Below are 26,727 nucleotides of genomic sequence, written 5' to 3' on the forward strand. Positions count from 1 at the left end.
AGCTGCAGCAAACACAAAGATGTGATCACATGTACTCCAACCAAAGTCTGCACATGATTATGAAAAGAGATCATCTCGGCTAAATAAGTCACTTTGATGAAATATTCAGAGAATAGAGATCCCAAACCACCAAGTCTGCTGGCATTAAAGGGGTTATCCAGGAAAAAACTTTTTTTTATATATCAACTGGCTCCAGAAAGTTAAACAGATTTGTAAATTACTTATGTGGTAGAAACAGAGTCCGGCACTGCTATGGCGGAAGCTGGCTGATTGTAGGCGCAGGTGTGGAAACGAACCAAACAATACCGGGGGTGCTCAATCTAAGTAGCACAGACCATCCAGAAACCAATAGGTATAGAAATGAAGACGGCACTCACCCAGGTACGTTTGTGCTGACGGTTTCTTTATTTCTTTTCATCCGTAAATTCGTGCAGGGAGGTGCAGTGTCAAGCAAGTGTTAGCGGCAGGAACGCTGGAGCTCACAGCATGATGGCAACAGCTGTGTCGTGATTCCGCACTTTTTCAGACCATCAGTCTGAAGACAAAGGGCCATCACGCTCTGAGCTCCAGCGTTCCTGCCGCTAACACCTGCTTGACACTGCACCTCCCTGCACGAATTTACAGATGAAAAGAAATAAAGAAACCGTCAGCACAAACGTACCTGGGTGAGTGCCGTCTTCAATTCTATACCTATAGATTTGAAAATGACTTCTATTAAAAAATCTTAATCCTTTCAGTACTTATGAGCTTCTGAAGTTAAGGTTGTTCTTTTCTGTCTAAGTGCTTTCTGATGACACGTGTCTTGGGAACCACCCAGTTTAGAAGCAAATCCCCATAGCAAACCTCTTCTAAACTGGGCAGTTCTCGAGACACGTGTCATCTTAGAGCACTTAGACAGAAAGGAACAACCTTAACTTCAGAAGCTCATAAGTACTGAAAGGATTCATTTACAAATCTGTTTAACTTTCTGGAGCCAGTTGATATATAAAAATAGTTTTTTCCTTGATAACCCCTTTAAGGGCTTATATGCTTCCACACCTGCCCTGTTTTTTTTTGTATTTTGAATATGATAATGTGTTCAATAAAGACAACATGTATCCTAGAATATATTATGCATGAATAAAGAGGGTAATCTGCAACATTTTGTAATGATACTTTAATAAGTAGATCTAAACATACAGAGCCTTTCTATTCGGAGGATATCTGAAATGAATGACAGGATACGATTTTTTACACACGTCAAAACCAATTTGGATTGTAACAGAGACCATCTAACAAGTTATGGTTACAACCAAATCTGCAGCCATAGACAACAGTATCTTCATTGCAATGTGTTACTTATGAATACAAAAGCGGTCTGCACTCACCGCTTAAATGCTGGTTATACGGCTTCCATCTCGGGCTGCTAATCCGGCACAGTTCCCAGGACGGTGTGGGGCGCTCAGAGGCGACTGCAGTCGCCTCTGAGCGCCCCACGCCGTCCTGGGAACTGTGCCGGATTAGCAGCCCGAGATGGAAGCCGTATGACCAGCATTTAAGCGGTAAGTGCAGAACGCCTTTGTATCTTTTTGTATTCATACTAGTGATTGCTGTTGGCTTTGTTCTAGCACCACCGCTGTTGGATTGAGTATTTTGGTTACCTGTCCAGGTGCCTTAATTGTCCATCCAGAAGGTCTGCAGAATAAGGTATCGGTGCCACTTGTCTTTATTATTTGTTACTTATTTACGTCAGCAACTAGTGCACACACAAGAAAAATTATGATTTGGCCCCATACAGATAGAACAATTTTAACTACAAAAATATTTTTTGTAGGAGGAAATTGAAAAGAAAACTGAAATTTTGCAACTTTGGGAGGGTTTTGCTTCTATGGTAAAACTGATGTAACCTTTATTTTGTGGGTTCATACAAAGTACAAATTTATTTTTTTATAATAGTAGTATTATTGTACTACTAAAAAAAAATGCAAATTTTTAACAAAATAAGTATGCCTAAAATTGCCTTATTCTGACCCCCTACTTATTTTACATTTTTTGAGTCCCCATAGTAGACTATTTATTGCAACCATTGGATTCCTAGTAATGTTCAGTGCTTTGAACAGGCATAGTGTAATAATCCGCCCCGAAGCTGCACAGAGCAGATAAGGAGAGCTCAGGACACATATTTTACTCATCGGAAACCACAATTGGGCTTCTGGTAGTCCGATGAGTAAATACAAGCGCTACAACTGCTTTAGATGTCATGATCAGTATTCATCATGGCATTTAAAAGGTTAATGACATCACTGATGTTTGCCATTTGCGGCGAGGTACTGGCAAATAGGAGAAGCAACCTGCCATCATATTTGGCCTGTCCCTGTTCTGGTTTGTTAAGTACTAGGGGACAAGGACATACATTTACGTTCAATGTCGTTAAGGAGTTAAAGATGGCTGAACCCGTTGATTTTGGTAAGACTGGCAGACCATCTATTAATCAACACTGTTAGAGATATTTTAAGCAGCTGGTTAAATGGCCAGCTTTAAATTTTATTTTTACTCACCCTTTTACATTAATTTGCATAAGCTTTTGTGTTTTATAATAAATGAGTACTTCGGACAAAAAAAGCTTTCAACTGGTGCCAAGAAGTCATGTAGTCTTCGCAGTCAAAGATGGTGCTCCCTGCTGCCACCTCTGTTCATGTCAGAAACTGTCCAGAACAGGAGGGGTTTGCTAAAGGGATTTGCATACACTATAATGTGACTTTTTAGTACCAACTTAAAAGTTAAAGTCTCTGTCACTGGTATGCACAACAAAGCCCTTCATATCCCTACATACAAAGATATTGGCAGCTTGTATGTGTACTCATCTATGAAAGGCTGACAGATGGCTGGCCTACTAAAAATCAAGCACTTTTACGTCCTGTATCCACCCCGTAGGCCTTTATACAAAAAGATTATCGTTAATAATAATTTATGTTTTTTCTTACTTAAAACAAAGGAACCATCAACCGTAAATCCTTATATACCGTATTTTTCGACGTATAAGACGCACTTTTTCTTCCCAAAACTGGTGAATACACACCTATCGGGTCGGTCCCTGCGACCATCAACGGCCGGGACCCGCGGCTAATACAGGGCATCACCGATTGCGGTGATGCCCTGTATTAACCCTTCAGACGTGGCGATCAAAGCTGACCGCCACGTCTGAAGCGAAAGTGACACTAACCCGGCTGCTCCGTCAGGCTGTTCGGGACCGCCGCGGTGAAATCGCAGCGTTCTGAACAGCTTACAGGACACCGGGAGGGACCATACCTGCCTCCTCAATGTCTGCTCAATGCTGGGATCCCCTGCATGGCGGCGATCTCCTTCGACGTCATCGCGCACGCCGTCCCGTCATCCAATAGGAGCGGCGTGCGTAGCGACGTGATGACGGAGAGCGTGGATTCCGGGGAAGAAGACGTCCGGAGCGTCGGGGAAACCCTGGGGACACGGCAACAGCGATGGAGCGACATCCAGGGCAGCGGTGACAAGTCCGGAGCGGCGGGGACATGTGAGTATTACCTCCTATCCAGTGGTCTTCAACCTGCGGACCTCCAGATGTTGCAAAACTACAACTCCCAGCATGCCCGGACAGCCAACGGCTGTCCGGGCATGCTGGGAGTTGTAGTTTTACAACATCTGGAGGTCCGCAGGTTGAAGATCACTGTTGGGTGCAGAATCTTTTTTTTTCTAGATTTTGCACCTTTAAAATTGGGTGCGTCTTATATGCCGGTGCGTCCTATAGGGCAAAAAATACGGTAAGTACTAATAAGATAGGAAAAAGATGTATCGGCCGTCACTCAACCTTGTTTACACCTGATAAAAATATAAAACAGTTGATTAAAATGGGTTACATGGAGACAAAGTGTTCCATAAACAATTTAATAGGATTGGCTAATAGGATTATGCTAGTGTTTTGTCATCCATGCTTCTAATTATTAGAAAATAATCCCTACCCCGAAAGTAAGCCCTAGCAGGATTATCAGGGTGGGCTGCAATATAAGCCCTACTCCGAAAATAAGACCTAGGCCAGAGGTAATCAACTGGCGGACCTGGTCGCCAGTAATGCCCGCAGACCAGACCCCCCACCCCTCCTCACCTCCTTTAGGTGGTCGCGGCAAGTTACCGTAATTGAGCCGGGGCAGGGACGCTATCGCTTTAAAACGTCCGCGCGTATTCACGGCCGACGTCACGGACGTGTCTTTGCCCCCGGCTGCTAAGCAACAGAAGGAGATCCCGTACAGTACAAGTTGCGGATGCTATGGTACGGAAGAAAGTGGGGAAGTGCTGGTCTCCGCTTGGGATGAAATGTGTAAGGTACTGTAGTTTATTATGGCAGAGGGGTGGGGGGCACTGTAGGAGTGTGGAGGATGACGGGGGAAGGGGAGGATGGGGGGGCTGCAGGAGTGTGGAGGATGGGGGGGCTGCAGGAGTGTGGAGGATGGGGGGGCTGCAGGAGTGTGGAGGATGGGGGGGCTGCAGGAGTGTGGAGGATGGGGGGCTGCAGGAGTGTGGAGGATGGGGGGGCTACAGTAGTGTGGAGGATGGGGGGCTGCAGGAGTGTGGAGGATGGGGGGGCTACAGTAGTGTGGAGGATGGGGGGCTGTAGCAGTGTGGAGGATGGGGGGCTGTAGCAGTGTGGAAGATGGGGGGGTGCGGCATCCTCCACACTGCTACAGCCCCCAATCCTCCACACTCCTGCAGCCCCCCATAAATAAAGCCCTACCCTGAAAATAAGCCCTAGTTTGTTTTTTGGGACTAAAATTAATATAAGACCTGGTCTTATTTTCGGAGAAACACGGTATTTCTTTATTGTTGATACTAAACATCCCCCCTCCCAAATAAAGATCTGCTGAAATGTGTGAGGAGGATATATGGGATGAGTGGAATAGGAGTGGAATTGTTTCTGACTTTATATAACAAGTTTCAGTGGACTGTTAAACACCATACATATGTTTATCAATGCTATGTACATTACATATTCTGAAAGCAGGGGATGCGCTTTCATGAAAGGGTTGTGCTGCCATAATACTATGTAGATTAAACAACCATGGTACCATAGCAGCAATATACCTTCTCCTTCATGCATGACATAACATTGAGATATCTGCTACTGCTTGTTTGATGATGTACTCAATTGTAGGCTCTGACTATTTTGGCAAAACTGGCTCATTTTTAATCAGAATTGTATGTCTATTCTAATAAACAAATAAATAATATATTCTATGCTATGATAAGTCTTTGTGTAGCATATAGCAGGGAATAGGTATGTGAAATATAGTTCTATCATTTAAAGTAAGATTTTTTTTCAGAAGTACAGGGTGGGCCATTTATATGGATACATCTTAATAAAATAGGAATGGTTGGTGATATTAACTTTTCAAGATGGGTGGTGACCATGGTGGCCATTTTGAAGTCGCCCATTTTGTATCCAACTTTTGTTTTTTCAATAGGGAGAGGATCATGTGACACATCAAACTTATTGGGAATTTCACAAGAAAAACAATGATGTGCTTGGTTTTAACGTAACTTATAAAATGTGTTCAATGTGCTGCCCATTGTGTTGGATTGTCAATGCAATCCTCTTCTCCCACTCTTCACACACTGATAGCAACACCGCAGGAGAAATGCTAGCACAGGCTTCCAGTATCCGTAGTTTCATGTGCTGCACATCTTGTATCTTCACAGCATAGACAATTGCCTTCAGATGACCCCAAAGATAAAAGTCTAAGGGGGTCAGATCGGGAGACCTTGGGGGCCATTCAACTGGCCCCCGACGACCAATCCACTTTCCAGGAAACTGTTCATTTAGGAATGCTCAGACCTGACACCCATAATGTGGTGGTGCACCATCTTGCTGGAAAAACTCAGGGAACGTGCCAGCTTCAGTGCATAAAGAGGGAAACACATCATCATGTAGCAATTTTGCATATCCAGTGGCCTTGAGGTTTCCATTGATGAAGAATGGCCCCACTATCTTTGTACCCCATATGCCACACCATACCATCAATTTTTGTGTTCCAACAGTCTTGGAGGGATCTATCCAATGTGGGTTAATGTCAGAACAATAGCGGTGGTTTTGTTTGTTAACTTCACCATTCACATAAACGTTTGCCTCATCACTGAACAAAATCTTCTGCGTAAACTGAGGGTCCTGTTCCAATTTTTGTTTTGCCCATTCTGCAGTACCTGAAAGTATGGATACTGGAAGCCTGTGCTAGCATTTCTCCTGCGGTGTTGCTATCAGTGTGTGAAGAGTGGGAGAAGAGGGTTGCATTGACAATCCAACACAATGGGCAGCACATTGAACACATTTTATAAGTGGTCAGAAACTTGTAAATAACTAATGAAAGAATAAAGTTACGTTAAAACCAAGCACATCATTGTTTTTCTTGTGAAATTCCCAATAAGTCAGATGTGTCACATGACCCTCTTCCTATTGAAAATACAAAAGTTGGATTCAAAATGGCCACCATGGTCACCACCCATCTTGAAAAGTTTTCCCCCCTCACATATACTAATGTGCCACAAACAGGAAGTTAATATCACCAACCATTCCCATTTTATTAAGGTGTATCCATATAAGTGGCCCACCCTGTACAGTGAAAGGTAACACCGGTAAAGAGATAACACTGTGCCAGACGTGGACAGCATTGGGGAAGGCGGGCTGTTCTACACCACTTATTGATGCCAACTAAGTACAACTCCAACTGCACAGAAAAAACAGACGTGTCTTTTCACAAGGTTCACAATCTCCATCAAGTTCATGTTTTTTTTGGAGACTTTTCGCACATGTTGGTCTATGTGGAACCCCTGTACAGAATGCATGACCCAGAGAGCTGTATAGGTAAAGTGTTCGTCTCCGGTGAAAAACTTTTTTTTTTTAAACCAACTGGTGCCAGAAGGTTAAAGATTTGTAAATTACTTCTATTAAAAAAATCTTAATCCTTCCAGTAGTTATTAGCTGCTGAATACTACGGAGGAAATTATTTTCTTTTTGGAACACATAGCTCTCTGCTGACATCATGACCACAGTGCTCTCTGCTGACATCTCTTTTCATTTTAGGAAATGTCCAGAGCAGCATGTTTGCTATGGGGATTTTCTCCTACTCTGGACGAAGATTTTTTAAAAGAAGTAAATTACAAATCTGTTAACTTTCTGGCACCAGTTGATTTAAAAAAAAAAAAAAATGTAATCACTTATTAATACATTTTTTAAAGCATCTGGAGCTTGATAAAATAAAGTATAAATACTGGACACAAACTTTTATGCCCTTAAATAGGTACTCCGGTGGGAAAACAATTTTTTTTTCTTTTTTAAATCAACTGGTGCCAGAAAGTTAAACATATTTGTAAATTACTTCTATTAAAAAATCTTAATCCTTCCAGTACTTATTAGCTGCTGAATGCTACAGAGGAAATTCCTTTCTTTTTAGAACACTGATGACATCACGACTAGAGATGAGCGAACTTACAGTAAATTCGATTAGTCACGAACTTCTCGGCTCGGCAGTTGATGACTTTTCATGCATAAATTAGTTCAGCTTTCAGGTGCTCCGGTGGGCTGGAAAAGGTGGATACAGTCCTAGGAGACTCTTTCCTAGGACTGTATCCATCTTTTCCAGCCCACCAGAGCACCTGAAGGCTGAACTAATTTACGCAGGATAAGTCATCAACTGCCGAGCCGAGAAGTTCGTGACGAATCGAATTTACTGTAAGTTCGCTCATCTCTAATCACGACCACAGGGCTAAGGGCAGCATGGTGGCTTAGTGGTTAGGACTGCTGCCTTGCAGTGCTGGGCCCTTGGGTTCAAATCCCACTAAGGACAACAATAAAGACTTATTATTATTATTATAATAACGTCAGCAGAGAGCAGTGTGTTCGTGAGGTCATCAGAGAGCATTCCAAAAAGAAAAGAATTTCCTCTGTAGTATTCAGCAGCTAATAAATACAGGAAGGATTAAGATTATTTAATAGAAGTAATTTACAAATATGTTTAACTTTCTGGCACCAGTTGATTTAAAAAAAAAAAAAAAAAAAAACAGTTTTTCCACCGGAGTACCCCTTTAACAATGCAGTTTTTTTTTTTCTTTTGCACTTTCGTTTTTCCCACCTCACCTTCTAAAAATCATAATGCTTTAAATTTTCCACCTACAGACCAATATGAGGGCTTGTTTATTGTGACACCTATTTAACTTTGTAATGATATCAATCATTTTACCACAAAATCTACAGCAAAACAAAATAAAAATTATTTGTGGGGAAAATTTGAAAAAACGCCATTTTGTAACTTTTGGGTGCTTGTGATTCTGCGCAGCTGACTTTTCGGTAAAAATGAGACGATCTTAATTCTGTAGGTCCATACGGTTACGATACCCAAACTATATAGGTTTTATTTTGTTTCACTCCTTTAAAAAAATTATAACTTTTTGTATGAAAATGTGTATGTTTAAAAATGTCCTCTTCTGATTTTTCTGCATACGGGGATGTGTGAGGACTCATTTTTATTGGTAGCATTTTTGTTTTTATCGGTGCCATTTTTGTTTTGATGGGACTTTTTGATCACTTTTTATACATTTTTTATGGTATACAAAATGACCAAATATATGCAATTCTGGACTTTGGAATATTTTTATGTATACGCTATTGACCGTGTGATTTAATTAATGTTATATTTTTATATTTTGGACATTTACACACGTGGCAATACCATGTTTATTTTTGTGAACATTTTTTTTTTCTACGAGAAAAGGGGAATAATTCAAACCTTTATTAGGGAAGGGGTAAAATCATATTAACTTATTTTTTTTTACACTATGTTTTAGTCCCCCATAGGGGACTATTACATGCAATCTTCAGATTGTATACTCTGTTCAATGTTATGCCATAGCAAAGCATCGATCAGTGTTATCAGTGCTCCAGCCTGCCATGGCTGACTGGAACTGTGGATTACCAATTAGACGGCAAGGAGGTAGTTAAGGGCCCTCCCACCATCCTCTCAGCTGTTCTGGACACTGCGATTTCGCCATGGCAGTTCCAAAGAGCCCACTGAGCTAGCCGGGATTACTTTTCTCCTGTTTTAGATGCCACGATCAACTCTGATTGCGGCGCCTAAAGGGTTAATACAGGACATCAGCCTGAACGGCGATGTCAGGCATTAGCCAAGGGTCATGGTTGCTGATAGCAACCAGGACCCACCGGGGATGAAGTGCGCTCAGCTCCTAAGTGCACTTTATATATTGGGAATATACGTCCATTGTCCTTAATGGGTTAAGGAAACAGTTCATTTTTGCCTAAGGGACACAGCTAGATTAAATTTTTGTGTGGGCTTGTTTTTTGCGCAACCAATTGTACTTCATAATGATACCTTTCATTTTATCATTAAAATGTACAGCACAACAAAAAATTATTATTTGTGGAGGTAAATTGAAGGGATAAATGTTTCCATGATGCACTTTACGGTAAAACTACCATGTTCTGTTCTGTCTTATTCTGTGGATCAATATGATTAAAACGATACACATGTTTACATGTTTTTCTATTACTGTACTACTTTAACCCCTTAAGGACCAAGCCCATTTTGACCTTAAGGACCAGGCCAATTTTATTTTTGCATTTTAATTTTTTCCTCCTCGTGTTCTAAAAATCGTACATCTTTTATATTTTCATCCACAGACTAGTATGAGGGCTTGTTTTTTTTGCTCGACCAGTTGTCCTGCGTAATTATATCACTCATTTTACCATAAAATGTATGGCACAATAAAAAAATAAAAATAAATATTTGTGTGGGGAAATTAAAAAGAAAACCGCAATTTTGCTAATTTTAAAAGGTTTAGTTTTAACACCGTTTTCAGGATGTACAGATGGACCGCAAACGTCATCAGGGGGCTGGCTTGTGAGGAAATACAAGAAATAGCCAAGCTCCCATATACCAGCTGCCGCCTCAAGCAGCAAAAGATTGTGAGACAAACATCATCAGGACCTGAAAGGAAACAATAGACCTGGGGTGACCATATAATGAAGAAAAAGAAGACGATCCACGGCAGAGCGGTATAGCAAATAAATGTAAAACTAGCATAATTATTCATAATGGGCAGGATAGTTAAAAGTTAGTTAACCCTGGAATACCCCTTTAAGTACCAGTACATTAACGTCCAATGTCGTTATGGGGTTAAATTACTCAAACATGAAAAACAAAAGCAAAACTATAATAACACCATTTATGAAGTTGTGCCACATGTAAAAGATGAAATGTGACAATATATGTAATAAAATCTTTACTATCTGTAAGTATAAAAAAATATATGAATCTGTATTAGCAGAACATGTAGTCTGTACCTGAATCAACAGTACACCGTACTTGAGGGATTGAGAAAAGAGGCAGTCTTTCATCAATGTGGCTCCCGTGGATAATCTAAAAGTGACAAGTCACGTCACTTGTAAATTATCTACAGAGCACCGTGTTGTGATGCCCTAAGGCAGAGCACCAGAGAAGCGAAGAACTAGCAATGTCTGCAAAGACAACTCAGAGAACAGCTGTATGTCAATATGCTGCAAAAAGAAAGTACAGTACACATTCTGAAGAAAAGAAAGCATAAGGCAAATGCAAAGACTAAGAACTAAACAACTATTCTAGCTAGAGACTGTGGGATAACTGTATAGTGGGCTTTATGTGGTTAAACTGTAGGAAAGAAAGTTGCCATTACATATTATCTCATCATGAAATGATAAGGAGAAACATCACTACATTCATCGGCAAAACAAGTATGGACTTTGCGGTGCAGAACTTCAGCTCAAATTCTTTCCCTTGTGAAGGTGTTACAGTTTTTTGCTCAGCAGCAGGTTAAGAGTGGCACTACGCAGAAAAAGGAATTGCTCTACAGATTGTGGGGGTTCTGGCAGTCAGACTCCCACTAATGAGGAAAGAGATTGGGGGGGGGGGGGACTCTTGAGCCAAAGCCATAAGTATATTTAAAAGGAATGGGAAATATAAAGTAAGGACTTATACTTCTCATGGATCCACTTGTGGCTTTGGCCAAAAAAAATAAAAAAAATAAAAAACGCAGTGGCAGTTTTAAAAAAACCTGACAAGTGGAAACATAGCCTTACAAAGTTAGGAAAACCCCTTTTATATTACCATTTTTTTTTATTTAGCTAATTAATTTGCAACATCATGCCACGCCCCTTCCATTCATGTTTATGCAAGGGGAAGCTGTTACGTCCACTCCCATAGACATGAATTGAGGGGGCGGGGCATGACGTCATGACCTCCCAAACCCAGCGTTCTGAACATATTGTTCAGAACGCTGGGTGTCTGCACAGGACCAGCGGCGGGACCCCCACAATCAGACATCTTATCCCCTATCCTTTGGATACGGGATGAGATGTCTAGCAATGGAATACCCCTTTCAGATTTGGGTTTGGCAATTCATACTGTCTGTCAACCTAACTATGTATGCAAGGCTGAATAGCAATCTATGTGAGCTCTGCATTCTGCGACACAACTAGTTTAAATAGCTCCGATTTCTATTACACAAATAGTTAAAATGGACAATATAGTCATTCATTTATGTTTCTACCATGACCATTTTTTGCTTCCATCTGCTGCAGTTAAGGTGTTCCAAGATGCACAGTAGGAATTATGTTTGAATCATTTTGGCTACTTGCTACATGTTAAGTCAACTGTAACAAAGTCATAGATAGTAGCCTGGATTACACAAAGACAAACCGCTCAGCCAAGCGTCAATGGAGGGAGAAAAGTAAGTCACTGGCAGCTTATCCTCTATGAGAGCAGAATATTAGGCATGTTGAAATCTAATATACTAGATGTTTTCACCATAAAACATCTGTTGTTGGGGCTGACAGTCCTGCTAAAATCGGCATGTTGAGCAGAGGTTTATCTTATGTGTATTGGTCTCTTATACTGTAGGTGCACACAGTAGATGGAGGCCACCCAAAACTCATTGATTTTGAAGAAGCTGGATATCTGTGCATGGAGGGGTCTTTATCCCCCCCATGATTGCAAATGTTGGCATAAAGAAGGATCAAGTATACTGGATTTCAACAAGCCAGCCCTATTGTTGCTGTGGAAAATAATCAAATGCTAGAGAAGTTTGGTAGTGCCTTAGTGGCATGTATACAAGTCAAAGGGAATAACTCACAGCCATACACGGTTTCAAAAATAAATGGGGAAACAAAAGAACTAGAACTGGTGAAAAATTTACAGTACGTGGAGAAAGTCCTGCATCACAGTTAGCAGGCTTTAACTTTGGCCTCATGTTAGGCAGCCTGTGCATTGCTTGCAAGCCAGCCGACACCAATTGACATGAAATAGCCTGTAGCTCACGATGGCTTAGCAAGGAAGGCACGGAGGAATTTCTGCTCCCTATCGCCTTGCAATTCTATTATAAGATCGATCCAGCTTATTAGGAGATATGGTATATACTACCTTGCAGCTTATCCCATTCCTGAATATTTAAGTGTAGGTTCACTAAGGGTTCACTTTAGGATCAGTAAACATAAGCTGCTGCCACGATCCAAATCACTTATCTTCCATAACTGCAAACATACTATGCAAATAGTCTGGATGCTAATGTAGCCCTTTAAAAGAGAAAATGCACAATTGTCATGTAATCTGCTTTGCCTTTATTTGTTTCCAAAATAATGTGATCAGTCATCTCTGTTTACCAATCAATGCACTTTGGACATGCAAAAATGAATCGGTATAATTATCTCTTAATAATAAAACGGTAATTGGTTTTCTGACAGGGCTGAAATGTGGTGCATGCTGATGGTGGTGTGTTAAGCTGCAATGTTTACTACCAATAAAAGCACAATCAGGCAATGTTAAATGCAAAGGCTTTAATTAAAAATAGTCACTGCAGTTCTGTACAAAAACAAAGTGCAGGCTACGGCAGATTTGTCGAGAAAAAGGAAGAATTAAGAAGGAAACAAAGATATATAAAGCCAACTGCATCTAGATATGGGGCCCAACAAATATAAACAACTTGTTTTCATGCCGTATATAAATAAAACTGCACCACTGGTCATGATGCATTATTCTAGGAAATGAGCTTGTGCACCAGCGATACATCAGACAGACGTTCCCAGGAGCTCCAAAAGAGCAAAAGCTAAGACCTATTTAGCCATGTAAATCTTTCTGTCAATCTGCAAATGAGTGCAATCTAACACATTCAACACATTTTATAAAATGAAGTCTTCAGATCGGAGCCTTACAAAGTGGCTCTGAAGAGTGGTAATAAATATGGCTCATTAAAGCGTACCAGCCTTGTGCCTCTCAGCATGAGTGTCACTTCTGCTCTATATCACTGCAGGACTGCATTGCCACAAACCACAAGTGCCACAAGGATGCGCCCAAGCAAGTCCTCAATCCAGTTACAGCAACCTGCCACTGCCGACATGATTGATAACAAAACCTGTCTGCTTTCACTTCTCATCTGACAGCGACAAAACAGTCACTGCCCGCTTTGGCTGGCATTTGTCATAAATCAATAGCATTTTCATCACTCAGAGGGAGCTGTCCGCTCTCTTCAGTACGTCTGGTTTTGCTCTGGTTTTCCTTTTTTTTTTCCTCCGCTACAGTCATTTCTAGAAGGTAAATGATAGAGAATCGTGATTTCCTGATTTATCAACCTGCAAGACATGATCCTATGAACACTATGCCAGGTAAAGAGCCATATAATAGAGAAGAATGTGGCACTGCAGAAAATGTTATTTGTGACAGCAGAAAGTAAGACTTCCCCTGCTAAACAGACAGAGGAGTAATATAGAGAAACGATACCAAACTAGCACCATATGTATTTCTTACAGAGTAGACCGCCACCTTCCTATGCTCCCAAATTGTTTCTTTACTCCTGTGCCAGTATACTGCACTTCTTCGAGGAAGCTTTATAGAAATGAATACACACAGACTGACGTTTAAAGAGGCTGCGCAGCAGCTATGACAATGTTTCATACCGCTTAATATATGTACCAGGAGTTCAAAAAATATCTTGAGAGTCTATCCCTGTGACATAGCTACTCTTTCACTTGTAAATGGTTTTGTAGTGTTTGAGGTGTTTATATACAGTAGTTTGTGATAAGTTATCCTTTCAGACAAAGGTTCGTCACAAAGCATTATTGTAATTTGAAAAAACATCTGACATCTCTTCCAGACGTGTCAGGCTTTTTGATTGCACCAGGTCCTGCTGCGGTTACAAGATATAGGCTGGTCCTAAACTGGCAGTTAAATCCGACTCACTTACTATATTAATCTATGCTGTAAAAAAGTCAAAAGGAGCAGCCAGCCTGGGAGTGAAAAGAGCTACCCTACACTTCAGCCCTTATAACTCAGACATGTACAGCAGCTTGGGCATTCTAAACTTTAATATGGTCCTGTGCACTATGCGATATCCATTCTACTGATATGTATATAAGGTTTCCCGAAGCACTGGGGGCTTTCCTTTACCCCTAGGTGCACCAATGTGGCCACCCGCCTGCTCCTCTAACAATGCCTCCTCATGAATACTGAGCTGCATCTCTGCAGTGGCCTTGAGTTACACCACTGCAAAAAGGCAGCTTAGTATAAGTTCTCTGCATTTGCAATCATTAAAAGATATTTGTGAGCAGGATGTGCCTTGTATACAGTGAGTGAGGATGTGCCTTGTATACAGTGAGTGAGGATGTGCCTTGTATACAGTGAGTGAGGATGTGCCTTGTATACAGTGAGTGAGGATGTGCCTTGTATACAGTGAGTGAGGATGTGCCTTGTATACAGTGAGTGAGGATGTGCCTTGTATACCGTGAGTGAGGATGTGCCTTGTATACAGTGAGTTGAAGTATATTACTATAGGTATAGTTTTTTGTGAACTGCATAGAGTCCATTATTATAGGTACAGAATGTATGCCATGAAAAAAAGGCCATTACTATAGGTTATTATAGTGTAAGTGCCTTATTTATAGTGCACTACAAGAAGTACAGTGTTTGTGCCTTGTACAGAAAAGAGTATACTACTAAAAGTATAGTACTTGTGCCCTGTATAGAGTGCATTACTATAAGTAGTGTGTTAGTGTCTTGTATAGAATGTATTACTGTAAGTACAGTGCTTGTGTCCCGTATATAGTGTATTACTATAAGTACAGTGCTTGTGTCCTGTATAGAGTGTATGAGTACAGTGCTTGTGTCCTGTATAGAGTGTATGAGTACAGTGCTTGTGTCCTGTATAGATTACATTACTATAAATACAGTGCTTGTGTCCTGTATAGAGTGTATGAGTACAGTGCTTGTGTCCTGTATAGAGTGTATGAGTACAGTGCTTGTGTCCTGTATAGATTATATCACTATAAGTACAGTGCTTGTGTCCTGTATAGAGTGTATGAGTACAGTGCTTGTGTCCTGTATAGAGTGTATGAGTAAAGTGCTTGTGTCCTGTATAGAGTGTATGAGTACAGTGCTTGTGTCCTGTATAGAGTGTATGAGTACAGTGCTTGTGTCCTGTATAGAGTGTATGAGTACAGTGCTTGTGTCCTGTATAGAGTGCATTACAATAAGTAGTGCTTGTGTCCTGTATAGAGTGTATTAATATAAGTACAGTGCTTGTGTCCTGTATAGAGTGCATTACTATAAGTACAGTGCTTGTGTCCTGTATAGATTACATTATTATAAGTACAGTGCTTGTGTCCTGTATAGATTACATTACTATAAATACAGTGCTTGTGCCTTGTATACAGTGTTTTACCATAAGAACAGTACTTGTGCCATGTACAGAGCGCATTACCATAAGTACAGTGCTTGTGCCCTGTATAGAGTGTATTACCATAAGTACAGTGCTTGTGCCTTGAATAGAGTGTATTACCATAAGTACAGTGCTTGTTACCTTGTATAGAGTGTATTACCATAACTACAGTGCTTGTGTCCTGTATAGAGTGTATTACCATAAGTACAGTGCTTGTTACCTTGTATAGAGTGTATTACCATAAGTACAGTGCTTGTGTCCTGTATAGAGTGTATTACCATAAGTACAGTTCTTGTGCCTTGTATAGAGTGTATTACCATAAGTACAATGCTTGTGTCCTGTGTGGAGTGTATTACCATAAGTACAGTGCTTGTGTCCTGTGTGGAGTGTATTACCATAAGTACAGTGCTTGTCGCTTGTATAGAGTGTATTACCATAAGCACAGTACTTGTGCCCTGTATAGAGTGTATTACCATAAGTACAGTACTTGTGTCCTGTATAGAGTGTATTACCATAAGTACAGTGCTTGTGTCCTGTATAGAGTGCATTACTATAAGTACAGTGCTTGTGTCCTGTATAGAGTGTATTACTATAAGTACAGTGTTTGTGTCCTGTATAGAGGGTATTACCATAAGTACAGTGCTTGTGCCTTGTATACAGTGTTTTACCATAAGAACAGTACTTGTGCCATGTACAGAGTGCATTACCATAAGTACAGTGCTTGTGTCCTGTATAGAGTGCATTACTATAAGTACAGTGCTTGCGTCCTGTATAGAGTGTATTACTATAAGTACAGTGTTTGTGTCCTGTATAGAGTGTATTACTATAAGTACAGTGCTTGCGTCCTGTATAGAGTGTATTACTATAAGTACAGTGTTTGTGTCCTGTATAGAGTGTATTACCATAAGTACAGTTCTTGTGCCTTGTATAGAGTGTATTACCATAAGTACAATGCTTGTGTCCTGTGTGGAGTGTATTACCATAAGTACAGTGCTTGTGTCCTGTGTGGAGTGTATTACCATAAGTACAGTGCTTGTGGCTTGTATAGAGTGTATTACCATAAGAACAGTACTTGTGCCCTGTATAGAGTGCATTACTATAAGTACAGTGCTTGTGTCTTGTGTAGAGTGTATTACCATGAGTTCAATGCTTGCATTATGTATAGCTTATATTACTATAAGTACAGTGCTTGTGTCCTGTATTGAGTGTATTACCATAAGTACAGTGCTTGTGCCTTGTATAGTGTATGAGTACAGTGCTTGTGTCCTGTATAGAGTGTATTACTATAAGTACAGTGCTTATGTCGTGTAGAGTGTATGAGTACAGTACTTGTGTCCTGTATAGAGTGTATGAGTACAGTGCTTGTGTCCTGTATAGAGTGTATGAGTACAGTGCTTGTGTCCTGTATAGAGTGTATGAGTACAGTGCTTGTGCCCTGTATAGAGTGTATTACTATAAGTACAGTGCTTGTGTCCTGTATAGAGTGTATTACTATAAGTACAGTGCTTGTGTCCCGTATATAGTGTATTACTATAAGTACAGTGCTTGTATCCTGTATAGAGTGTATGAGTACAGTACTTGTGTCCTGTATAGAGTGTATGAGTACAGTGCTTGTGTCCTGTATAGAGTGTACGAGTTCAATGCTTGCATCCTGTATAGATTATATTACTATAAGTACAGTGCTTGTGTCCTGTATTGAGTGTATTACCATAAGTACAGTGCTTGTGCCTTGTATAGTGTATGAGTACAGTGCTTGTGTCCTGTATAGAGTGTATTACTATAAGTACAGTGCTTATGTCGTGTATAGAGTGTATGAGTACAGTACTTGTGTCCTGTATAGTGTACGAGTACAGTGCTTGTGCCCTGTATAAAGTATTACTATAAGTACAGTGCTTGTGTCCTGTATAGAGTGTATGAGTACAGTGCTTGTGTCGTGTATAGAGTGTATGAGTACAGTGCTTGTGTCGTGTATAGAGTGTATGAGTACAGTGCTTGTGTCGTGTATAGAGTGTATGAGTACAGTGCTTGTGTCCTGTATAGAGTGTATTACTATAAGTACAGTGCTTGTGTCGTGTATAGAGTGTATGAGTACAGTGCTTGTGTCCTGTATAGTGTATTACTATAAGTACAGTGCTTGTGTCCTGTATAGAGTGTATTACTATAAGTACAGTGCTTGTGTCGTGTATAGAGTGTATGAGTACAGTGCTTGTGTCGTGTATAGAGTGTATGAGTACAGTGCTTGTGTCCTGTATAGAGTGTATTACTATAAGTACAGTGCTTATGTCGTGTATAGAGTGTATGAGTACAGTACTTGTGTCCTGTATAGAGTGTACGAGTACAGTGCTTGTGTCCTTTATAGAGTGTATGAGTACAGTGCTTGTGTCGTGTATAGAGTGTATGAGTACAGTGCTTGTGTCGTGTATAGAGTGTATGAGTACAGTGCTTGTGTCCTGTATAGAGTATTACTATAAGTACAGTGCTTGTGTCGTGTATAGAGTGTATGAGTACAGTGCTTGTGTCGTGTATAGCGTGTATGAGTACAGTGCTTGTGTCCTGTATAGAGTGTATTACTATAAGTACAGTGCTTGTGTCCTGTATAGAGTGTATTACTATAAGTACAGTGCTTGTGTCGTGTATAGAGTGTATTACTATAAGTACAGTGCTTGTGTCATGTATAGAGTATATGAGTACAGTGCTTGTGTCGTGTATAGAGTGTATGAGTACAGTGCTTGTGTCGTGTATAGCGTGTATGAGTACAGTGCTTCTGTCCTGTATAGAGTGTATTACTATAAGTACAGTGCTTGTGTCCTGTATAGAATGTATTACTATAAGTACAGTGCTTGTGTCGTGTATAGTGTATGAGTACAGTGCTTGTGTCGTGTATAGAGTGTATGAGTACAGTGCTTGTGTCATGTATAGCGTGTATGAGTACAGTGCTTGTGTCGTGTATAGTGTGTATGAGTACAGTGCTTGTGTCTTGCATAGAGTGTATTACTATAAATACAGTGCTTGTGTCCTGTATAGAGTGTATGAGTACAGTGCTTGTGTCCTGTATACATTATATTACTATAAGTACAGTGCTTGTGTCCTGTATAGATTATATTACTATAAATACAGTGCTTGTGTCCTGTATAGATTACATTACTATAAGTACAGTGCTTGTGTCCTGTATAGATTACATTACTATAAGTACAGTGCTTGTGTCCTGTATAGATTACATTACTATAGGTACAGTGCTTGTGTCCTGTATAGATTATATTACTATAAATACAGTGCTTGTGTCCTGCATAGAGTGTATTACTATAAGTACAGTGCCTGTGTCCTGTATAGATTACATTACTATAAGTACAGTGCTTGTGTCCTGTATAGAGTGTATTACTATAAGTACAGTGCTTGTGTCCTGTATAGAGTGTATTACTATAAGTACAGTGCTTGTGTCCTGTATAGATTACATTACTATAAGTACAGTGCTTGTGTCCTGCATAGATTACATTACTATAAGTACAGTGCTTGTGTCCTGTATAGAGTGTATTACTATAAGTACAGTGCTTGTGTCCTGTATAGATTACATTACTATAAGTACAGTGCTTGTGTCCTGTATAGATTATATTACTATAAATACAGTGCTTGTGTCCTGCATAGATTACATTACTATAAGTACAGTGCTTGTGTCCTGTATAGAGTGTATTACTATAAGTACAGTGCTTGTGTCCTGTATAGATTACATTACTATAAGTACAGTGCTTGTGTCCTGTATAGATTACATTACTATAAGTACAGTGCTTGTGTCCTGTATAGAGTGTATTACTATAAATACAGTGCTTGTGTCCTGTATAGAGTGTATTACTATAAGTACAGTGCTTGTGTCCTGTATAGATTACATTACTATAAGTACAGTGCTTGTGTCCTGTATAGATTATATTACTATAAATACAGTGCTTGTGTCCTGCATAGATTACATTACTATAAGTACAGTGCTTGTGTCCTGTATAGAGTGTATTACTATAAGTACAGTGCTTGTGTCCTGTATAGATTACATTACTATAAGTACAGTGCTTGTGTCCTGTATAGAGTGTATTACTATAAGTACAGTGCTTGTGTCCTGTATAGAGTGTATTACTATAAGTACAGTGCTTGTGTCCTGCATAGATTACATTACTATAAGTACAGTGCTTGTGTCCTGTATAGAGTGTATTACTATAAGTACAGTGCTTGTGTCCTGTATAGAGTGTATTACTATAAGTACAGTGCTTGTGTCCTGTATAGATTACATTACTATAAGTACAGTGCTTGTGTCCTGTATAGAGTATATTACTATAAATACAGTGCTTGTGTCCTGTATAGAGTGTATTACTATAAATACAGTGCTTGTGTCCTGTATAGAGTATATTACTATAAATACAGTGCTTGTGTCCTGTATAGAGTATATTACTATAAATACAGTGCTTGTGTCCTGTATAGAGTATATTACTATAAATACAGTGCTTGTGTCCTGTATAGATTACATTACTATAAGTACAGTGCTTGTGTCCTGTATAGATTACATTACTATAAGTACAGTGCTTGTGTCCTGTATAGATTACATTACTATAAGTACAGTGCTTGTGTCCTGTATAGAGTGTATTACTATAAATACAGTGCTTGTGTCCTGTATAGAGTGTATTACTATAAGTACAGTGCTTGTGTCCTGTATAGATTACATTACTATAAGTACAGTGCTTGTGTCCTGTATAGATTACATTACTATAAGTACAGTGCTTGTGTCCTGTATAGAGTGTATTACTATAAATACAGTGCTTGTGCCCTGTATAGAGTGTATTACTATAAGTACAGTGCTTGTGTCCTGTATAGATTACATTACTATAAGTACAGTGCTTGTGTCCTGTATAGATTATATTACTATAAATACAGTGCTTGTGTCCTGCATAGATTACATTACTATAAGTACAGTGCTTGTGTCCTGTATAGAGTGTATTACTATAAGTACAGTGCTTGTGTCCTGTATAGAGTGTATTACTATAAGTACAGTGCTTGTGTCCTGTATAGATTACATTACTATAAGTACAGTGCTTGTGTCCTGTATAGATTATATTACTATAAATACAGTGCTTGTGTCCTGCATAGATTACATTACTATAAGTACAGTGCTTGTGTCCTGTATAGAGTGTATTACTATAAGTACAGTGCTTGTGTCCTGTATAGATTACATTACTATAAGTACAGTGCTTGTGTCCTGTATAGATTATATTACTATAAATACAGTGCTTGTGTCCTGCATAGATTACATTACTATAAGTACAGTGCTTGTGTCCTGTATAGAGTGTATTAATATAAGTACAGTGCTTGTGTCCTGTATAGAGTGTATTACTATAAGTACAGTGCTTGTGTCCTGTATAGATTACATTACTATAAGTACAGTGCTTGTGTCCTGTATAGAGTGTATTACTATAAGTACAGTGCTTGTGTCCTGTATAGAGTGTATTACTATAAATACAGTGCTTGTGTCCTGTATAGAGTGTATTACTATAAGTACAGTGCTTGTGTCCTGTATAGATTACATTACTAAAAGTACAGTGCTTGTGTCCTGTATAGATTACATTACTATAAGTACAGTGCTTGTGTCCTGTATAGAGTGTATTACTATAAATACAGTGCTTGTGTCCTGTATAGAGTGTATTACTATAAATACAGTGCTTGTGTCCTGTATAGAGTATATTACTATAAATACAGTGCTTGTGTTCTGTATAGAGTATATTACTATAAATACAGTGCTTGTGTCCTGTATAGAGTATATTACTATAAATACAGTGCTTGTGTCCTGTATAGAGTGTATTACTATAAATACAGTGCTTGTGTCCTGTATAGAGTGTATTACTATAAATACAGTGCTTGTGTCCTGTATAGAGTGTATTACTATAAATACAGTGCTTGTGTCCTGCATAGAGTGTATTACGAGTGCAGTAATTGTTTCAAGGGACAGTTACTTAATGCCTTGCTGTAACCAGTATGTCAGACAGAAGTTGCTCCGTCTGCTTTCTATACAATATATCATACACTGCATATTAAGGATATAAAACAAACTCGAACTTACTCAAAGATCACTCAAGAAATAATTAAATGAATAAGCATAGGAAAAAGTGTGATAAATAGGCAACTGTCACATAACATACAAACTGGTTGCTAATGGCAGCGCGACTATTGATTTTTATCAATCTGAATTATCTTCCTACCCATCGGTACTTGTGTTATGATATAATGGTGGCGTTGTTTATAGTCTCCTGCAGTCCATACTGTCATTCACTGCATGCATCATAACCACCAGTAGAAACATAAAGTCCTGATGCTTATATGGAACAGAGATTCATCTTTGATGAAGCTACAAGTCCTAATACTAGCATTGTAGTAATGGGTCAATTTATCACGACCACCTCTAGAGGTTCACAAATACTATCTATCTGGAGATACTGGAGTGTGGTGTGTGATGCAAGTAAAACTGTTGCCTTGGAAACAGACTTATAAGCCAAAGAACAAACTGGAGAAATGGTAAATTATTGGCTGTAAAACAAAAGAGAAGAAAAAAAAAGTACCAAAACTAAATATCAAAAATGTAACATGAGACCAATGCTATTATACATTAGTACCGATTAATTTTATTAAAGGGGTACTCCACTGGAAAACATTCTTTTAAATCAACTGGTGCCAGAAAGTTAAAACAGATTTGTAAATTACTTCTATTAAAAAAATCACAATCCTTCCAGAAGTTTTTAGATGATGTATACTTTAGAGGAAATTCTTTTCTTTTTGAATTTCCTTTCTGTCTGACAACATGCTCTCTGCTGACACCTCTGTCCTTGTCAGGAACTGTCCAGAGCAAAAGAGGTTTGCTATGGGGATTTGCTCCTACTCAGGACAATTCCTAAAATGGACAGAAGTGTCAGCAGAGAGCATGTTGTTAGACAGAAATGAAATTCAAAAATAAAAGAACTTCCTCTGTAGTATACAGCAGCTGAAAGATTTTTATAATAGAAGTAATTTACAAATCTGTTTAACATTCTGGCACCAGTTGATTTAAAAGAAAATGTTTTCCACCGGAGTACCTCTTTAAGGCCCAAAGTTTTGTGGGACTATAATATGGATGGCTTATGCTTATGATACTACCATTGATCTAATATCATATTCTGGTGTATTCCAGTGTAAAAATAATTGCTATGTTACTGGGGACAGGGTAAAAATAAAAATCAAGTTATACGCACCTACCTTGGCTCCCTGCAGCTCCAGTCCATCGCTCCTTACAGGTTCTTTTTGCTTTTGAGATAAGTTGTTGGAGCAGGACCTGCCCACTCAGTCAATTTCTGGCTTTACCTCCATGATAGGCTGAGCAGGCAGGTCCTGCTGGAAAGATGTGTTCCAAAAGCAAGAAGCAGCAGTCAGGAGCAGGGGGACAGGAAGAGCTAAAAACGAGAGCTGTGGGGGACCGATGTAATTGAGTAGAACTTGTTTTTATTTACCCTGTCCTCAACAACAGTCACATGGTAGTTTATCATTAGTACAGAGTTGTGAACCTGCTGTGGAAGTGTGTCATTTTCCCAGTTGCTGCACAAAATGTATAATGTTGCCCACATATTTGCACAAACGACAGGATCCCCTGGATAGCACACAAAAAACAAAGCTCATACACACATTCCCACAACAGCTGGTCCCTCAGAACACAAATTCAGAACACGGACCAGTGCATTTCCTAACTATGCCCCCTGGAAGTGAAGAACAAGAAAAAGGACAATCAGAGCAGATAACCTAAAAATAGCACAAAATCTGGTGATAATTACGGTGCAAGTAAATGTGCAAAATAAAAACAAACTGCATAATCAATCTTGCAGGTGCATATTAGTTGATAAACCCCCCCCTTATTGATACTTCTGTTGGGCTGGAGTTTATTCAGAGGCCTCGCTCTCATCTATTATGAACATGTGAATGTTCACTTTGAATTGCATTAGAAATTGTGTTATCATTGTGCACATCAGTAAAGACACATTGGTTACATGTATATCAACCAACAAGAAGTACATTTTCTGGTAGCATAGAAGCAAACAGTATGGACAGTCGACTCACAGCATCAAGGTTATACCTGGCTTCATACGCACAAATCAGGTGAGGGTAAAGAAGCTCTGCAAGAAAGCATGTGAACAACAGAAATAATGCCCATAACTATAGGCATGTGTTTAAATTCCTTGTTTATAAGATATACAAAAAAAAAAAAAAAGCTGAGGAAGGTGCAAAAATATCAACTAATGCATTTCTGATATCAAAAAATCTGAATATCTGATGCATACTGCACTATGCAGACTTTAGATGCTCTGATTAAGGGTTTTTGATACCCGAAAAGTATCAGTTAGTTCATGTGTTTTTGTACCTTGTTTAAATGCACTATTGGTTTTAATACATATCTAATAAATGAGAATTTTACGCACCAGCCCAGGGTTCTGGACACTCGATCTATTGCTCACATTACCTTTTGGCCTATTATTGTTGATACAGCCTTACTCTGATGGATCAGTCCAGCTCAGAACAAATTGTGTATTAGAAAGGATCATGTGTTAATGATAAACATACAGACTTAGAATTAAACAAATTGTGTACATTCTGTCTCACAGGGAAAAGTGACCTTGTTGGCCACAGAAACCTAATCCCTGCTTCATTTCTCCAGCGAGAAAAAAATGTATTATACAATAAGGCTACTATTAGCAACAAGGTCATATGGGGCTTCATTGGCTATAAATATAGTATACATCACATATATGATGCTGTAATACAATCATGTGCCTAAACCCTTACGTGTACAGACATGGTAATCACAAATTCTAGCTGACAGCTGAGGAAGAGAAGGCATCAGAACGTAGCCATGAGTTTTAGGGTATTTTATTGTTATGAGATTATAGAAAAGTGATTTTGCAAGCTGAATTAGGCTTTAAATGAAGGCTCATAATATATTACACATATAACATTTATTTTGCCAATAAGAGTCTATAACAAGATCCCGTAGCTGACTATTTATGTCCCATGCTAACATTATATTTGCTCAGAAATCAGACTTCATAAAAGTCAGTTAATTTTCTTTCACGGCATCTTATATTTCACATTTTAGTTTACTTATAATTATTTACATTGCATATGCTGACAGAGAGTGTACACCAGCTGAATGACAGATGCTTCGCTCGCAACGCGTCTCATTTGCTAGTATATTTAATTGCCGTAAGAACATCAAGTTTTTGTCATTTATTATCAAAATGTATGGCGATGACAGCTATTTAAATACCACTGTGAATAGAAAACAGTCAGTACTAACCTAATAAGTGCTATTGCCCAGGGCCATGAAAGTGCAGCACCAAATTAAAATAAAGGCAAAGCTCTTGAGGACCGTCCTTATACCCCTGGCATATCAATGCTGTATTTAAACTAAGATAAATAGCTGTTAAAAATTTACACTGGATGAGTCTCTGGGGGGGGGGGGGGGGGGACGATGTCAGTTTAATATCCCTGTCAACAGTATACTTTCAACAGATTCCAAACAGCTAAAGGCTTCCCCAAGTCACTGATCAACAGTTGTCAGAGCTGGCGTCAAGCTGTGTGTGTGTATGCCCATCTAGTGGCACTGTCAGGCCTGTTGGTTGCTCTTTTCTCATTTCAGAGCAGCAGACGGTCGCCTTCAGCAGCAATGCTTTGGGGGGAGAGAAGAGGGGGGTATTCCATACTGTTTGCCCAGAAACACTGGCTTTTCTACAACAGTGCTAGCTATGGCAATGACAGAAGGAACAACAAATGGCTACAATTAGCTTTCGCCCTGCTCCTTGAAACAGAATTTAGTTTCTATGGCAACCTAAGCTGTCCAGACGACACAGGGCTATGACAGACTAGTGAACTGCATTGTAAGAGTTTGTATGGAACAGCTGGCACGCAAGCTAATACCTCATTCAATGGTCTTCACGTTATATCTTCTATTTATATTTGGAGAGAATGGAGCTCCTTTAATTTTGCGCCCATTTGAATGTGCCCAGATTAAGTCTTGATGCAATTAAGAATCCACTTTTGCCCATTTTTCACCAAGCAACGCATAAAGGTTGGGATTCTGCCAAATGCTAGATTTCTAACAATGTTAATTTCTGAGCAGGTAGCACAGTAGTAATATATTTCAGCATGCAGAAGGAAAGAAGTGAGGGGGTAAAAAGAAAAGGAGCGGACCTAAAAAATGATAGCCTTATGAGCAATACAATGTCTGCTGCGCCTCATACAGGAAAGGCAAAGGAACACTGTCTGCATGGCGCTCCAAGATAAGGGAAATGTAATTTAATTACACCAAACATTACATATTCTTTAGATAGGTTAGGTTTAAATGAAGTAAACAATTTAGGAAATGATTTCCTTTGAAAATGTTGGAAGCCAAATTATAGAAAGCAGCTCTATTAGCGTGCCTTTGTTTAAGGCTAGAGCAGAAGAATAGAGAATTAGGGACTGTCGGAACTATCTGGTGATACCTTACATAAAAACAGAAAAATGTCATATAGGTCAACTGATAAAGACCAGAGGGTCTACCCACCTTGGGGTAGGTTTAGTTTTGTATAAAATAAAGCTTAATTCATACTAGTGTTACAGAAACCATTTTTTTGTAATATATTCTGTGATTATATAAAAAAGTTTTCTGATCCTCTTTTGAAATCTACAGACTATTTTATATATGTGTCTGTACATATAAAAACTAAAAACAAAAAAAACAAAACAGAAGTAAATAACATAGCTCTCCAGCAGTGGTTCACAAGCGTTCCAGCTTAGGGTTGTAGCAATCACGATTAGGAGCTCACACTTGGGCTGCAACTTACAATCATTGTCATAATTGATTAGTTAGCTGATTATTTGTTCAAAATAAGAGGACCAGGAAAGAGTTAAAGGGGTTATCAGGCAGGAGGTTTATTCTTTTCCTAATAT

At 39.2% G+C, this 26,727-nt stretch overlaps 1 protein-coding gene and 1 long non-coding RNA gene across 2 annotated transcripts in view; both read right to left on the reverse strand.

Annotated features, from left to right (window-relative positions):
- DIAPH3 (diaphanous related formin 3) overlaps positions 1–26,727 on the reverse strand; it is an 882,879-nt gene that overhangs the window by 96,729 nt on the left and 759,423 nt on the right. The gene's annotated exons all lie outside the window — the stretch shown is intronic.
- LOC130355407 (uncharacterized) overlaps positions 9,861–26,727 on the reverse strand; it is a 59,939-nt gene continuing 43,072 nt past the window's right edge. The window contains exons 2-3 of the long non-coding RNA XR_008888512.1: positions 12,465–12,616; positions 9,861–9,998 (exon numbers count right to left, since the gene is read on the reverse strand). This is a non-coding gene — a long non-coding RNA (uncharacterized LOC130355407). The remainder of the gene's footprint in view (positions 9,999–12,464; positions 12,617–26,727) is intronic.

This window comes from Hyla sarda, chromosome 2 (genome assembly GCF_029499605.1).
Source record: "Hyla sarda isolate aHylSar1 chromosome 2, aHylSar1.hap1, whole genome shotgun sequence".
Classification (NCBI taxonomy): Eukaryota; Metazoa; Chordata; class Amphibia; order Anura; family Hylidae; genus Hyla; species Hyla sarda.